Raw genomic sequence first — 18,837 nt, forward strand, 5'->3', positions numbered from 1 at the left:
ACATGTGAATAAGGAAGAAAATGTGATCTATCACACAGGGGAAAAAAGCAGCCAATAGAAATGAACCTAGAAATATCTAAGCTGATGAATTTGGCACACAAATTTAAAGAGCTATTATAAGTATGTTCAAGGATTTAATGAAAATGTAAAGATAATGAGGAGTCCAAGAGAAAGAAAAGTGATACAACATTTAAATAGTTAATAGTCAATTTCCCCTTAATTTTATTTTAAAACTATAAAATATAAACTTTCAGATAAAAAGAACTCTAGAAATTATAAGCAAGTTCAATACAAAGATTACTGCAAAAGAAGAGATTGGTGACATTGAAGATAGGGCAATAAAAATTATTCAAATAAAGCCCAAAGAGCAGGAAAAAAGAAAAGAAAAATAACAGTTCCCCAGTGACATCTAGAACAATATCTAATAGTCTAACATATGTGTAAGTGTAATCTCAGTTGGAAAAGTAGAGAGGAACATAAAAATATTTGAATAAATAAAAGCTGAATTTTTCCAATTTTCACAAAATATAAATGTTAAGACCTAAAAAGTTCAACAAATCTAAAGCAAGATAAATATCAAACAACACCAAGGTTTATAATAATAATTGTAAACAATATAAGAAAATATCTGAGATCAGAGAAAAAAAGGCCATATTGTATACATCAGAAAACGTACCAACTTCAGAAAAGAAAAAATACAAGTTAGAGATCATGAAACTGCATCTTTACAATATCAAGTATCAGAGGATTCCTGTGCTTGGAGCAAGCAGGGGAAAAGACTGCAAAGGAACATAAGGAATGTTTTGGCATGAAGGAAATGCTTTGTATCTTGATTAGAATGGTGGTTACATGTCTACATAAGTCAAATTTATCACACTGTGTATTTAAAATGCTTTTCATTATATATAAATTATACCTCAATAAAATTGATTTTAAAATAATAGAAATAACACCGAAAAAATATAATTTGATAAATTAAGAAATATATTTCCATTCACAAAAAATCGATATTCTAAGACAGTATAGATAATAAACTGAAATATTAGCTTATTCTCCCACTAATTATTTTATTTATTCTTTCTATGAATAGTGTTTTGAGTCCCTAATATGCATTTTTCTGACTATGTGATTATCTATATTGCTAAATTCTATAAGAAAATATGCTCGTAAAATGGGTAGTTATAAAAAAATTCAAACAGTTATTGAACTCTGTCCTACATTTGTTTTCACTATTATAATGCATACTTAAATGTATATTTTTTTAAATGAAAATTGAATTTATTTTCTTATCCATTGTTTTAGTAATATAAGCATATCCAATCAAATCTAACCTACTTTGAGCACACTTTTTGTATAACAAATCATTTCTTAACCAACTGAGCCACCCAGGCGCCCATAACAAATCATTTCTATCATTCTTTAAAGGTATGTTTCATTTCCTCCTACACTAAAATGAGTACAATTAATCTATATTATATTTCAACATATCTTTCAAGACCTTCTCTCCACTTAGTTTTCTTAATTTGATGAAAGCAAACTTTTATTTTGGTTATGCATCTGGTAACAAAGCAGTTCATTTCATTTTCTTTTGAATACTGCTTTAAATCATCAAATGGAGAAAAAAAATTCTGCTTTATTTTTTTGAAAGAAATACAGTCATGATATTAAAAAAATACAAGAAAAAATTTCTTTAAACTAAAAGGAATTGTAATGCTGATTTAAGTTGGTAGTAAAATAAATAAAATTAATGCATTTCCAATTGTTTTGTGGGCTATATAAAAATTTTAACTGTAAATATAGATATGCTACAAATTTAAGAAATCTGACAATATCTAATAATATATTTTTGCACCATGTCATTTCAACCCACTAAAATCACTGAACATATTTCTATTGGATAAAGTAATCGCATTATTACTACTGGATTAAAATAATACAAAAGCCTATTTAACTATAATGCTGAATTTTCAGGTCATAGGTTACATGAAATTATTCTACACTCCCTATCTACCTATCTATCTATCTATCGAGAGACACACCACAAACACACATTTACATATATATATATAAAAACTCAAATTGGTGGATGGAGAAAGTGAGTCACTCATTGAGCTTATATATTATAAAAATACATATTAAATACATATGTATATGTTATATATATAATATGTACTTGTTCTCATGAATTTTAAGCACTGGTAGAGCGAGAAAGAAAATTAATTAATTAATAAAACAAATAAGTAAAACAATTATTATAGTAATTAATGCCATGAATAAAATAATATAGGGTGACACAATAGAAACTACCTTAGACTGAGTTCAAAGGAAAAGTCTCTCTGAAGAATTCAGAGTTGAGAAGAGACATTAAAGACACGAAAGAGAGCACTATTTAAAGATGGTGATATAAGGAGTTCCTGAGTTTCCCTCCTCTATGAGCACACTAAATGAATAGTTATACATGAAGCAATTCCCTCTGAAAGATATCCAGAAATTAGCTGAGTAACTCCTACAGATCAGGTGAATGAAAAAATACCACATTGAAAAGGGTAGGAAAGGCTGAGACACATTCTTGCCATAAACCTTATCCACAGCGTAGCACCATACAATTGGGAGGGAACTCCCAACTCCTAGCTTCTCACTTCCAGTTTACCTCAAGAAGAGGCCCAACAACATACTTACCCAGCTGTTGCCTGAGGATACAGATTCCAGTTGACCTTCATATGTATTGAGTGCAATCCACTCTTTTGGGTCACTGACAGCTCTTGGCACACCCTAAAACTACTGAGAGCCAGTAGGATCAAAGAAGATGGATTGAGAGACAACCAGAGCTGTGCTGATTGACAAGGTTTATCTCCTACACAAGATCACTCCCTCAAGACTGAGAAAAGTGGCTGTCTCATTTAATACACAGAAACCAACACAAAAAATCAAGGACTATGAAGAAACAGAAATATGTTCCAAACAAAGATGCTCACCAAGGTCAGAAGAAGAATGCATGAACAAAGTGAGAATTTCAACAAAGAGATATAAAATATTAAAAAGCATCAAACACAAATCACAGAACTAAAGAATTCAATAAGTAAACCTAAAAATTTAATTTTTAGGCTATATGGACTATATGAAGCAGAAGCAGAGAAAAAGATCAACAAACTCAAATACAGAGCAGGGAAATTCAACCAATCAGAGAAGCAAAAACTAAAAAGAATGAAAAAGAGTGATAGCCTAAGGGACTTCTTGGAAACTGTCATTATATGCATGATAGGGATCCCAGAATGAGAAAAGAAAGAAAAGGAGGCAGAAAGCTTACTCAGAGAAATAATGGCTGAAAACATCCCTAACTTGGGGAAAGAAACAGATATCCAGATCCTTTTGTATAAACCACAAAAGATCTCAAAAAGCCAAAGCAATCTTGATAAAGAACAAAGCTGGAGGCATTACATTGCTGATTTTAATCTTTATTACAAAGTTATAGTGATCAAAACAGTATGGTATTGGCATAAAAACAGATACACAGATCAATGAAACACAATAGAGGATCCAGAAATAAATCCATGTATATATGGTCAATTAATTTACAACAAAGGAACCAAAAATAGATAATGAAAAAAGGATAGTTTATCCAATAAATGGTGTTGGGATCATCTGGACAGCCACATGCAAAAGACAGAAACTGGGCCCCCATCTTACACTGTACACAAAAATTCAACTCAACATGGGTTAAAGTCTTTAATGTAAGACCTGAAACCATAAAATTCCAAAAAGAACACATAGGAGATAAGCTCTGTGACATTGGTCTTGGTAATGAATTTTTGGATTTGACACCAAAAGCAAAGACAAGAAAAGCAAAAATGAGTAAGTGGGACTACATCAAACAAAAAACTCTGCACAACCATCAAAAAAATGAAAAGGCAACCTACAGAATGGGAGAAAATATTTTCATATTTTATATATATTTAAAGATTTATTTATTTGAGAGATAGCATAAGTGGGGGGAGGTGGAGAGAGGCAGAGGGAGAAGGAGAAGCAGACTCCCCACTGAGCTGGGAGCCCTACACGGGACTTGATCCCAGGACCCTGAGATCAGACCTGAGCTGAAGGCAGATGCTTAACAGACTGAGCCATCCAGGCACCTCTCATATCATATATTTGATAAGGGATTAATATTCAAAATATATGAAGAACTCATACAACTTGAATAGAAAAAAAAATCTGATTAAAAAAATGGGCAAAGGATCTGAATAGGCATTTTTCCAAAGAAAATATATGAATGGCCAACATGTACATGAAAAGGTGCTCAAAATCATTAGGGAAATGCAAATCAAAACCACAGTGAGATATTATCCCACACTGGTTAGGATGGCTATTATCAAAAAGACAAAAGCTAACAAATACTCGTAAGAATGTTGAGAAAAGGGAACCCTTGTACACCGTTGGTGGAATTATAAATTGGTACAACCACTATGGAACAGTATGGAGTTTCCTCAAAAAATTAAAAATAGAATTACCATATGATCCAGGAATTTTGCTTCTGGGAATATACCTAAAGGAAATAAAAATACTACGCGGATGAGATATCTACACCCCCATGTTCATAGCAGCATTATTTACAATAACTAAGACATGGAAACAACCTAAGTAGCCATCATTGGATAAAAGGATAAAGAAAATGTGGTGTTTATACAAAATGGAATATTATTATTCCGCCATGAGAAAGATGGGCATCCTGACACTCATGAAAACAAAGCTGGACCTTGAAGGCCTGATGCTAAGTGAAATAAGACAAACTGAGAAAGACAAATACTGTATGATATCATTTAAATATGGAATTTAAAACAGCTGAACTCCTAGAAACAGAGACTAGAATGGTTGTTACCAGGAGGTGAGGGTGGAGGCAATGGGGAGACATGGATCAAAGAGTACAATCTTACAGTTGTAAGTTGAATAAATTCTAGGTATCTAATGTATAGCAGGGTGATTATAGTAATACTGTATTATATACTTGAAAGTTGCTAAGAGAGTAGATCTTCAATGTTTTCACCACAAAAAAGAAATAGTAATTATGTGGCATGATGGAGGTGTTAGCTACTGCTATGGAGGTAGTCAGTCATTCTGCAATATATAAATGTCTCAGATCAATACATTTCACACCTTTCACTCACACAGTGTTTTATGTCAATTATGTCTCTATAAAATGGGGGGGGTGGGGAGTGGAGAAAAGTAGGGAAGTTAAAAAAAAAAAACATAAAGGAGCCAATCTGCAAAGCTCTTAGGTTAGCATATGGAGGATCAGTAATAGCTAGAAGAAAGCTATTCCAGAGTGGCTGAAACAGTAAGTGAAAAAGAGAGTAGCCCAAAATTAGGTAGGAGCCAGATTACGTAAAGGCTTGCTAAATATGCTGAGAAGATTGGTGGTTGGTTCAGTAGATCCTGGTAGGACTTGCGTATTTACGTGATTAGCAGTGCTCTTGACACATGTGATCTACTGTCTACATATTCATTTATGAGAAACATTTCCAAAAGAGACAAAACCTAAAAAATCATTTTTTCCCCAATCACAACAAAATTTGATCTAACAAGCACTCTGTTAAAGAGGTCACAGGAAGTTCAACTTAAAATTAAACATATTTGTAAAATAACTTCCTAACAAATCTAACTAAGCAAATATACTTCACCAGAAAATAAATTAACAAACAGAACTCTATGCATATAAAATTACAAAGATACAGTTCCCATGAATTACATTATGAGTATCTCAGAATGTGTGATCTCAAAGTTAATGGAATCTACAGAGATATCCATAAAAAGCACACAACTCAGATTCAGATAAACAGTACCACTGAGTAGTAGAGCTTTTCAGATCCTATCTATATATTATTGTGCTTTATTATGGGATTCACAGATTGAAAAACAGCCAGGATAAATAGATTAAGTAATTTTTAAAAGGACAACAGGATTGCTAGAGTTATCTTCAAACATTCAAAGGACATTCATAAAGGAAACGCAGCAGCCAGATAAACCACTGAAGAGAACTAGAAAAACCGAACAGTGAATAGAAACAGCCTGCAACAAGTAGAGCCATCCAGCGAAATATCGGGAATTAAACAGAGGGTGGAGCACAGCTATCAGGAGAGGGGTTCCTGACCTAGGCCGATGTTATATTTGATGGCCCTCATTTTCCCTTTCGAATCCATGATTTCATGATGGTTTTCACCCAATAAAATTAAAGAATATAGCAAAAAATAGAGTGGTATTCTTTGCAAAGTAGCAATATAAAAATAATAGACAACTCTTTAGATTAAAGGAGAACTGAATTTTACAGCCATATTTTTAAAAACTTACATGGGCAAAACCCATTTCCTTCCTTATGGAAGGAAGAATATCTAGCTAAGGAAGGTCCATGTACTTGCAAGTATGTATCTTAAAACAGAACTCAACACATCCTCACATTTCCAAATACAAATCTCTACAAAGCATTAAGAGGCAGCGATGCAGTCTTCACTGAATATTGTCATAGTTATAAAAGAGAAGGCGCATTACCCAGTATAGAGCAAACAATTTAATGATAATTAATGGTATTTCTCCTCTCCCCCAGAAAATCCCTCTTTACTCTCAGTTTCCATGCCTCTTTCTTTCCATCCTTCTCAGCAGCTTCTAAAAAAATCTCAGGCTTGAATCTCTCCTTCCATCTACTTAGAACTCTATACGTGTTTTTGGATTTTAGTGATAAACTACTTAGCAAAATTCTAATTCCCTTGATGTTGCATCCTCCAAATTATTATTTAGTATCATTCTGATGTGTATGAAAAGCTATTGAACACAGAATGACTCTGTACTCAAAAATCCTCAGGGTAACTTGTAAACTAGCAAATACCTTATCCTGCTTCACTCTATTATTTTTTTTCATTTACAAGCCTAATTATGGTATGTATTAAATGTAAGTTCACTTTTTAAAAATATTTAATCATTTTTCATATCAACACATCTCTAGTTAAGTATAGGCTTCCACTTAAGCTTTTAGTATTAAGTCAAAATCCACATATTTGTTTGGATTGGTATTATAGGGAAGCTAAATTTGCCACCCCAAAATGTCTCTTTGGCATGTGGATTATTTTAGGCTGATTATTTTTAAGAAACAGGAGGCTCAAGAAAAACCTTTGACATTCCCACTAACTACCTAAAAAATATAGACAAAGGACCTGTTCCAGGAAGGGAGCTATCACCATAGATAAGTATAGCATAATATAAACTAGCTCTGGTATACAGGGAGGAATTTAGCAAAGTCTGTTCATTAAAATTCCTCTCTATGTTCCATTGTTTCTGTATGGCCCAGCAAACATTTGTTTACCAAATATTTACTCTTTTTCATTTTCACCTTCCTGTGAATTGCTTTCCTTTCTTTTGAAGTCCCAGGCTACCACCCACTCCTCCTTAGTTCAGGATGACAATTTACCTCATTTTGCCTGACTATCTTTAGAATCTCATGTTTATGTGGATTCCCTATGTGTAGGTAATTAATTTTCTCCTGTTAATGTGTCTCATGTCAATTCTTAGACCAGTGAAAAGAACTACTGAAGGTAAAGTAAAATATTTCTTCCCCAACAGTACTTTTGAGATAGACAATAAACTACACAATATAAATAGGAATTGCTAATAAATTTACTAACTAAAATGTATAGTACATGATTAAAAACACTTACGTACATATATTAATTTTACAGCGGGGAAAATGGTCATCTTATATATTATGGAATCACAATCTCAATTTAAAATTTGTTAATTATAAAGCTAATACTTTTAATCTGAGTTTTTCTACAATAAAGGTTAAAACTAAGCTGTTCTAAAACAAAAACAAAAACAAACCAAAAAGACCTAAGCTGTTCTAAAAAATATTTATAAGAAAAATGAAGACCAGGGAATTTCCAAGAAGTCAGAATATTATGAAAACAGGAAATTAGCATAGCTTTTAAAATTCACCAACATATTAAAGGCTATAAAACACATATGCAACATCTGTCAAAGACTCCTTCCTTGGCCAAAGTTGAGTCAGGTTCCTCTGAGTCATATTTTCGACCTGGCCCCAACCTTGGGCTCTGTCCTTAGCCCCAAGTTCAGTGTTAGCAAGAAAGCTGCTGAGTCAGTTTAGTTAAACATCCTACCTTGGTATATTATCACTCTGTATAGCTGATCAAATTCCTCATCCACCACCCTCAATATCTTATCTTTGCAGCCTGCTTTCAGCAAGAATCGTTACCGAGTTGGGCTAGGAGAAATTCCCCTAGCTATGTTTCCTCCTAGTCATTTTCCATCCACTGACCCTTATTCTTTTCCTTGGCTATAAATCTCTATTTGTCCTTGTTCTGTTTGTAACTGAGCTCAATCTTTCTCCCGTATTGTAAAACGGTAGCAAATACCTTATCCTGCTTCACTCTATTATTTTTTTTCACTTACAAGCCTAATTATGGTATGTATTAAATGTTAAGTTCACTTTTTAAAAATATTTAATCATTTTTCATATCAACACATCTCTAGTTAAGTGTAGGCTTATGTTCATTCATTACTGTTGTTAAAGATGGTAAAGAAGAGTTTATATGTAGCAAACCCATTAACTCTTCTTTACCATCTTTAACAACAGTAATGAACGAACATACTGTTCAACAATAATGAATGAATAAACTCTTCTTTACCATCTTTAACAACAGTTATGAATAATTATTTTTTTCTTTAATACACTAGGATAAAGGAGACATAGTACCTAATCTTTACTTACATCTTTCTAAAAATTATAATGAGAAGTTAAACATAATGCCCTAGATAGCAAGTTCTGGCAAGAATAATTTATATAGCATATAGTTTAGTATCCAGTAAAAAAATCAGATTCACCATAGATACCACAAGGCCTAGATGGAGGTAAACTTGTAACTACTAGAGAGAAGAGGATTGAGGAGGAAATGAAATCTATAGCTGGTACTATAAATGACAAGTGATTGTTTTCTTATGCTGCAGTGTTTCTCAAAGTGTGGTCTATAGAGTGCTTCTCAAATTTTAATGGGCAAATAACATCTAAGAGTACTGTTAAAAATTCAGATTTGAACAAAAACACTAATTCAAAAAGCGATATGCAGCTCTATGTTTACTGCAGCATTATTTACAATAGCCAAAACATGGACACAACCTAAGTGTCTATCAACAGACTAATGAATAAGGAAAATGTGGTATACACAATGGAATATTATGCAGCCAAAAACAAATGAAAAACCATGAGATCATGCCATTTGAGACAACATGGATGGACCCAGAGGGTATTATGCTAAGTGAAATAAGTCAGACTGAAAAAGACGAATACTATATGCTTTCACTCATAAGTGGAATAGAAAAGAAAACCAAAAAAAAAAAAAAAAAAAGCAAACAAAAAGCAGAATTAGACTATAAATACAGGAAACAAACTGATGGCTGCCAGATGGGAGAAGGATGGTGGGTTGGGCAAAATGGGTAAAAGGGAGCGAGAGAAACAGGCTGCCAGTTATGGAATGAATAAGTCACAGGAATAAAAGGCACAGCATAAAGAATATAGTCAATGATATTTTAATAGGGATGCATGGGGACAGATGGTAGCTACACTTGCAGTGCACATAACATAATGTACAAACTTGTTCAGTCACTATGTTGTACACCTGAAACTAATGTAACATTGTGTGTCAACTATACTAAAAAAAAAAAAAAGTTCAGATTCAGTGTCCTGAGGAAAGGTCTGCATTTCTTCCTTCCTTCCTTCCTTCCTCCCTCCCTTCCTCCCTCTCTTCCTTCCTCCCTCCCTCCCTCCCTTTCTTTTTTTTTATTATGTTATGTTAATCACCATACATTACATCATCAGTTTTTGATGTAGCATTCCATGATTCATTGTTTGCATATAACACCCAGTGCTCCATGCAGAACGTGCCCTCTTTAATACCCATCACCAGGCTAACCCATCCTTCCACCCCCCCTCCCCTCCAGAACCCTCAGTTTGTTTTTCAGAGTCCATCGTCTCTCATGGTTCGTCTCCCCCTCTGATTTCACCCCTTCATTCTTCCCCTCCTGCTATCTTCTTCTTCTTTTTTTTTTTTTTTAACATATAATGTATTATTTGCTTCAGAGGTACAGATCTGTGATTCAACAGTCTTGCACAATTCACAGCGCTCACCATAGCACATACCCTACCCAATATCTATCACTCAGCCACCCCATCCCTCCCTTTCTTTTTCTTTCTTTCTTTCTTTCTCTTTCCTTCTTTCTTTCTTTCTTTCTTTCTTTCTTTCTTTCTTTCTTTCTTTCTTTCTTTCTTTCTTTCCTTCTTTCTTTTCTCTTTCTTTCTTTCTTTCTTTCTTTCTTTCTTTCTTTCTTTCTTCCTAAAGATTTTATTTATTTATTTATTTGAGAGAGAGCACACTTGAGTGGGGAGAGGAGCCAAGGGAGAGGGACAAGTGTGGAGCCTGATGGTGGGCTCCATCTCAGGACCCTGAGATTATGACCTGAGCCGAAATCAAGAGTCAGACGCTCAACCAACTGAGCCACCCAGGTGCCCCAATTCTGCATTTCTAACAAATTCCCAAGTGATGCTGATTCTTCTAATCCTTGGATAAGACTTTGAGAAGCAAAGCATAGACAACTGGGATTCATCCAGGCTTTTTTCTTAAGAGGGTAAGTGAGTCACCCAAACCATGCCAGATTCTGATTCAGCATATCCAAGGAAAGTCATAGAAATCTACATTTTTAATAATATCCCCCAGGTGATTGTCTTTGAATTCTAAAATTTGAGAGGCATAAAAAGAGCTGGAAGAGGATTTGGGAATGGGTTTGCTACATATAAACAATAGCTTTCTTTACACTTAGCTCCCAGGAGCTTTACACTTTAAGGATGTCCTTGATGTTAACTTTCACAGGATATCATAAGAATAAAAATGTTAAGCAATGAGATTGCAAAATGATTTGCTCAGGGCCCTCTACCCCCCTGGGGATGGCCCTAAACCATTAAAAACAAGTTAAGTGGTAGAAATTGAGTGGAAATAAGTTCTAAACCCTCAGGAAGCAAAGAGGTTAATTAGCAAGGTTAGTCTTGGATCCAGAGCTGTGTCTCTATTCAATACTTTTGTTAATGACCTGGAAAAGAAGGTGAAGTTTTAAAATTTGCAGAAAAAAATTATTTTAATTTTCTTGAGACTAAGGCAATTGGTTGAATTCCAAATGACCTAACAATATAAGGTAATTAAGAAACAGAAAGGTTGATAAAATCCATTTAAAATATGTAAAGGCAAAGCACATTTTAAAAATAAATTCAAATTACTCATACACATTGATGAGCTCTGAACTAAATGTAATTTTCTCAGGAATAAGATTTATGTATCTCTTTGTGCAATTCAATGAAGACATTTGTTCACTACCTAGAGGCAATAAAAATGGAATGAGGTATTAAACCATATTAAAAGAGGCCAGAAATAGGACACACATATTATAATACTTCAATTTATGAATCAATAATATCTCTTTATCTTAACTATAGGGCTATAGTAGTCATCTTAGTCACATCATCTTTAGGAGGCTATATGAAAAAAAATAAAGAACCAGAAATCAATGAGAAATTATACCTACAAGGAAAATGAGGCACTCTTTATCATAAAAGATTAAAGGATACATTTAGTTGAGAAAGGGAAAATTAAAAGGATATGTAATAGTATATAAAATAATGAATACTAATGGCAAAACCAATTGAGCACTCTAATTTATCTATATTTCCAAAGACCATTTGCTAGTGATAGAAAAAATATAATCCAATTTTATTAGAAGGTAGACAAATATTACCAATAAAGGGTATATTCATTCTTAACAATGTCCTTCTATGAAAAATCCATTGTAAAAGGTATTGTATTATCTAGGTAAATAAGATGACAGAAAAAGATTAGGAGACATTGTTTAAAAATAATGGATTATAACTATATCTGCAGGTGATATGTAGTATACTCAATAACATAACCAGTTAGAAGTAGAAAGGTAAGGGGCGCCTGGGTGGCTCAGTCGTTAAGCGTCTGCCTTCGGCTCAGGTCATGGTCCCAGGGTCCTGGGATCGAGTCCCACATCGGGCTCCCTGCTCGGCGGGAAGCCTGCTTCTCCCTCTCCCACTCCCTCTGCTTGTGTTCCTGCTCTCGCTATCTCTCTCTCTGTCAAATAAATAAATAAAATCTTTAAAAAAAAAAAAAAAAAAGTAGAAAGGTAATTTTTCCTTTGACTATTCCTATACTTTGCAGTATAGAAAAGGAAAAAAAAAAACGGAATTAAAAAAAATTCCTGTTTCAACCTGATAAGCAAGGTGGGTCTAATTATTTGCATTTAGTGATTCAAAAAAAAACACAACTTTAAAAAACTCATGTATTAATTCTTAAAAGAAATACATTTAAAATAAAGTAGATGTCATTGAAAAAAAACCTAAGAGATTATAATCACTTATTCATTAAATAATACCCATATGTGCCAGTAATTGTGCTATATGCTTGAAATAAACTGATGAACATGAAAGACTGTCCCTGATTTCATCAAGCAAACCCTGCAGGCAGTTAGTTATACTTCAGTGTGAGAAGTGGTATAAGAGAGGAAATTTATGAGTATATGATGATATAGGAACATATGGAATAGACACATAATCCAAATTTGGGGTATCAGATAAAGCTTTCTAGAATACTTAATTTCCGATATGGGGCGCTGAAAGATGCTATTCAAGTGAAAGGCAGCAGGGTTAGCTTGATCAATATAATCAATTACATGGTAAATTTTTGCAAATGAAAGAAGTTCAATATATCCAAGCTAAAAATGAGGTGGGAAAAGAGGCTAGTGAGATAAACAAAGGCCTGGTTATGCATACCATGGTAAGAGTCTGCACTTTATCCTGAGAGAGCTGAGAAACTCTTGAGTGTTTTTAAAGCAGTAGAAATATATAATTAAAACTTCACTTAAGAAAGTACTCCAACTGCAGTGTGGAGCACAGACTGTGGGTCAGGGATGGGGAGAAAGACTGAAGCCTCAGAGTTTATAGTTTCTATGGAGTAGATGATTATGGGTAAAGTATCGATACTGAGAATGAATAGAAGCAGACAAATTAGTGGGTAGAATCAACAAGTTTCTAAGTGACTGAATGGGGGATGATAGTAGCGAAACTTTTACAAAAGAAAATGATGTATGCATTTGTTTAGAATTTGAAGACAGTTTTTGTTTCTAAATAGGAAAAAAATAGTTCAGAAATTTGATGATATTAAAGAAACACAAGACATGTTCGATATCATTTCATCATTCTTTTTTATTTATAATATCTGAGATTATGCTGTACATAAATATTGACAATTTTATTGAAAATCACGTATTAAAATTTCCCTACTATACCAGATTATAAAAAGCACTTCAATTTAAAACTTGTCTTTTTTTCCTGGGGCACCTGGGTGGCTCAGTCATTAAGCGTCTGCCTTCCGCTCAGGTCATGATCCCAGGGTCCTGGGATCGAGCCCTGCATCGGGCTCCCTGCTCAGCAGGAAGCCTGCTTCTCCCTCTCCCACTCCCCCTGCTTGTGTTCCCTCTTTCACTGTGTCTCTCTCTGTCAAATAAATAAATAAAAAATCTTAAAAAAAAAAACTTGTCTTTTTGATCGTGAGATGTTACTGCAGTTGTAATATGTCCGCCACTAAATGTTGAATGAGGTACTAGTATAGTACTCCACCTCTATTGCCATATTCTGAAAAACCTCTACTTCCTCTAGAAACAGCATACAAAAGAGTCAGCTTGATGAATAAGCATGTTGAAAAGGGTCTGCGGCAAGAGGGAACATAATGTGTTTAAAGAAACTGACAGAGAGCTTGTGTGGATGGAGTGTAGAAAACAAGAGGATGGAGGGAAGAAAGGTAAGCTAGGAACCACTAGAAGACACTGAGTTAGTTTAAAGAGAATTGTCACTCTGGACAAATTGGCTTTGTGAGCTTATTAGACATCTAACGTATGACTATACTCAATATATGAACTAGGATAAAATGAGTTCTGATATGGTATTAGGAATAACTTTTGTAGTGAACAGGCCAGAACAGATCATCACTCTTTTTACCAGTTTGTGGCCCTGGCATATTAGTTAGCGTAGTTAAGTAAAGTCTCTACAAAGGCACACCTTGCACCATTGTTGTAGGAATTAAATGAAATATTATTTTATAAATTTATAAATTATAAATGCCTAAATTATAAATTATTTTATAAATTATAAATGCCTAGACCTAGTAAAACCTAAAAGCTGAGAATGGCAATGTAATTTTTATCTGACTTGCTCAAATTTAATTTCACTATGTCTGAGTGAATGAAAGTCACTTTAAAATATCCTGATTTATTTTTTCATAAATAGCTTTTGAGGTCTGGAAATAAAGATGAAATTGGATTTGGAGTGTGAATACCTAGGTTCAAGTCCTAACATATCTCTTATGAGTATATGTAGATGTTGTGGGTTGAATTGTGCTCCCTATCCCCCCCTAAAAAGATATGACCACCCAGAACCTGTGAATGTGACCTTATTTGGGAAAAAGATCTTTCCTGATATAATTAAGTTAAGGGTACTGAGATGAGACCATCCTGGATTAGGGTGACCCTAAATCCAATGATAAGCGTCCTTATAAGAGAAGTCCATGTAGAAATGAGAGGGTTGTGTGAAGATGGGGGCAGACATTGGAGTTATGCTCCTGGAGCTACCAGAGGCGAGAAGAGACAAGGAAGGATTCTGATCTAGGGTTCTCAGAGAAAGGATGGCCCTACTGACATCTTAATTTCAGAGTTTTGGTCTCTAGAACTGTGAAAAAATAAATTTCTGTTGTTTTAAGCCACCAAGTATGTGGCAATTTATTATGGCAGCCCTTGAAAACTAATACAGTGTATTTCTGGCTTTGAACAAATGGTATAACCTCTATGAACTTCTATTTCCTACTCAATAAAATAGTACAATTATACCGTGTCACATAGGGTTGCTGTGTTGATTAAACTGAAGATGTAAACATGAAAGTATTTTTACACTATGAAGTACTACTGACGCCTAAATGCTTATTATGTTTTTTAATCTGTCAATGAGGTTTTTAATAAATGTTTTGTCTTGAAGGATGTTTAAAAAAAAGAAGAAAGAAGAAAGAATGGTATATCTAATCTTTATCATCTAGTGGGGAAATGATATTATATGCCTAAGAAATAAGTAAAGAAAAAGAATAAAAAACATGAAAAGTTTAATCTTATAAATAAAACCAGTGGCATACATGGAGCAAAGAAGAATACAGAGCAACCAAGATGTCCTTTGGTAGGTGAATAGATGAATAAACTGTGGTATCCAGACAACGAAATATCATTCAACACTAAAGAAATAAACTATTAAGACATGAAAAAAAACATGGAGAAAACTTCAATGCATATTAATACATGAAAGAAGCCAATCTGAAAAGGTTACATACTGTATGATTCCAACCATATGACATTCTGGGAAAGGCAAAACTATGGAGACAATAAAACAATCAGTGGTTGCCAGGGATTAGAGGGAAGAGAGAAATGAATAGTGGAGCACAGAGGATTTTTAGGGCAGTGAAACTACTTATTTTGATGTTATAATGATGGATCCTTGTCATTACAAATTTATCGAAACCTATAGAATGTACAACACCAAGAGTATACTGTAATGTAAACTGTGGACTTCGGATCATCATGTTGTGTCAATGTAAGTTCATCTTTGGTAACAAATGTACCACTCTGGTGGGGATATTGATAATGGGAGGAGCTATGCATGTGTGGGGGCAGGTAAATATACGGGAAATCTCTGTACCTTCTGCCCAACAGTGCTATGAAACTAAAACGTCTCTAAAAAATAAAATGTATTAGAAACAACATGAACCAAAAAAGCTAATAAAATTATTATAAATAAATTAAAAGAAAAAAGCTTACAGAGGAAAGTGGTTTATAATACGGAATAGCCTAGTTTAGGAAAATCTTATGCTAGCTCTATATTTACCACCATATATGAAACATTATAACACTAATAATTATTGTCTATGTTGTTAATGCTACTCACTGTAATGAATATAGAGAAGAATAATGTGTACCTATGATTTCTAGAAGGGAAGTCAGTTCACTTTAAAATTAATAAAACTCTAAATGTTCTATAATTATAGAATAAAAGTAGTGAATGGAGCTATTTTTAAATAGAATCAGTTGTGCTGAGCTCTATCTACATGTAATAGGCTTTCAATTTGCTCAGACCATCCACACAACTAAATACAACACTGCCATTTCTGAGACTTTTTCACTTATAATTTCTTCTTAGAATGTGGTTTCATAATCACTTTTGATCAACATCTGCTGTTGATTTTTTCCGTTTGCATTAGAACAAAACAAATTTCAATCTCTATTGAATATCTCCATAGGAGATCTAAATTCTAGTCTCTGCTCTCTCATTAATAGCTGTGTGACTATAGTTATTAATATGTAAATTACAATTTCAAAATGAGGAGCTCCTACTCATGTACCTAGATAAAATAACACTTATTATTACTACAAAAATTCTTTTTCTAGCTGTCTTTGACAGATGTCAAGTATGTAGATAATAAGTTCAGGGAAGCATTCAAGCTGTTACAAAGGTTTGGTGGGTCCCTCATAATTACTTGCTTATGGGTACTTCTACCACCAATCAGAGATTGAGGTAACTCTAACTGGGAATGAATTTAAGAGATGACTGAAAGCTTAAAGGCCTAATCAGTGTTACATGATATTATCTAGATTCTTAGTACCTCTTAATAACTAGGATGATGAGAGGGTATAAACAATGTAAAATTCAATGGGGATAAATATAAAGACATGTTTTTAAAGAATACAAATAGAACATAATAAATATATAAATTAGTTTAATGTGTGTCAAAAAGATTTGGAGACTGTCTACAAGCCCTACTGGTGCCAAGAATGTAATGGGACTACAAGAAAGAGAATCTAAACTTAGTCCATGTATATAAAAGAAACATATTGTACAGCCCGTATTCAAATCAAGACTAGTATCGATTCCATTCTATTTGCATAGTTCAGAAATATCAGGGTAAACTGGGGCAAATTACTTCACCTCGCTTGGTTTCAGTTTCTTTATCTGTAAAATACCCATGATAAAAGCACTTACCACACATAGTTATTACAAGAAGTGAACAAATATATGAGAAGCACTTAGATTAGTTCTTGCATAGAATAAGAACTAAAAAGTATTTATAAGATAAGGAAACATATTAGCAATTAAAATCATGATGGGTCTGGAAATTGATGGGCCAGTAATTTTCCTAGTCAACTGGTGTTTACTTCATCCCTTCCTTGTTCAATTTTGGCCAGCTCTGATTTTTACTTCCTGCTCTTCTGTAATCCTGTCTTTCTATGACTGGGTGTCATATCAAAGGAAAAACTAATTTTTAAGTTATCAAAATGTGATTTTTCTGCTACTGAGTTCTTTTTAAAAGAAGCAACCCTATAAAATAAATTTAAGATATAAACTAGAAAATAAACACAAAATATCTGTTAATATTTGGAATATTTTTACATTTAAGCTTTAAAAATCCATGAAAACTATGTAGAAACATTGTACATAGAGAGGAAAACTGTAATATAAAGAAGAAAAATGAAATATATTGAGTTTCAGATATTAATACTAACATTGGAGCAAATATGAGAACACACTTTTTGCAAGTTCTTAAAAGCATGCTAGCCGTTGCTTTCCATGAAAGTGAAATCATTTTATTCACTATAACTAATATCAGGACCCTGAGTCATAAAAGTTCAAGCCATGCTGAGTAATGTTTTAAAGCGAATCAAACCAGACCGATACTCTTAACTCTTAATCACTTTCCATTAGAGTAATAACTTGCAATCATAAGGCTCTTTTCCACGGAGCCTTTTTCTGAATAATCTACCTCCATTAAAGAAGTAGATGACAATGCTCCTTTTTATAGTTCTCAAGTACATCTCTAATTTTCTTCATTGTGGAAGCAGTTAATGGCTTATTTTCTCTTTCTTTATGACATGAATGTTAATAGCAAGGATCTGTGAGATAAGTGACTAAATCCTAAATGAGTGGTTTTGTTGAAAACATTCCAAATCATGACAGAGAATGAAATTGTTTTTGTCTTTTACTACTTTCTGTTGTATTAGGGTATCATGGCCATTTCATTTTTTGTTACCAAATAATATATTGCTGCAAATGCTTAGGAAAACAATCACCAGAGAAAACAATCACCAGGCTAATGTAGATGCAGTGATTTGTCCAAGTTATCCCTTTCTCATCATTATCAAATATTACTAAATTTCTTCATGTGACACTGAGATATAAGCTATATAGTTTTATGAATGTAGGTTGTAAACTTTCAAATTGTTAATTCATCCTAGGACCTCTTTCATTTAAATGCTATTGCTAGAACACCTCTTCAATTACAAATCCTCAGTATTTACTTATATTTTTGGTAAAAAGGATTCTGGGTATATTTTAAAGAACATTAGACTGGGTATCAGATAGCTGGTTTCATATCTAATCTGCTACTCAAGTTTTGTGATATCTTTGGAAAATCCCTCTAACCCTCTTGAATCTCTCATCTCTATGAGACGATTTTGTCTCAGCCCCAAGTCGCCCTGGTCAATAGCAGGCTCCTCTCTGATCAACTGTGGGCATACACTTCCTCTCTTGAATCTGGCCGATTCTCTCTTTGAGATAGTCCATTTAACAGCATTTGCAAACCAAGCCTCATGGCCATAATATATCATTTCCTCAGTACTGGCTCCATCTCTTCA

Source organism: Halichoerus grypus, chromosome 3 (genome assembly GCF_964656455.1).
Source record: "Halichoerus grypus chromosome 3, mHalGry1.hap1.1, whole genome shotgun sequence".
In the NCBI taxonomy this organism is placed as follows: domain Eukaryota; kingdom Metazoa; phylum Chordata; class Mammalia; order Carnivora; family Phocidae; genus Halichoerus; species Halichoerus grypus.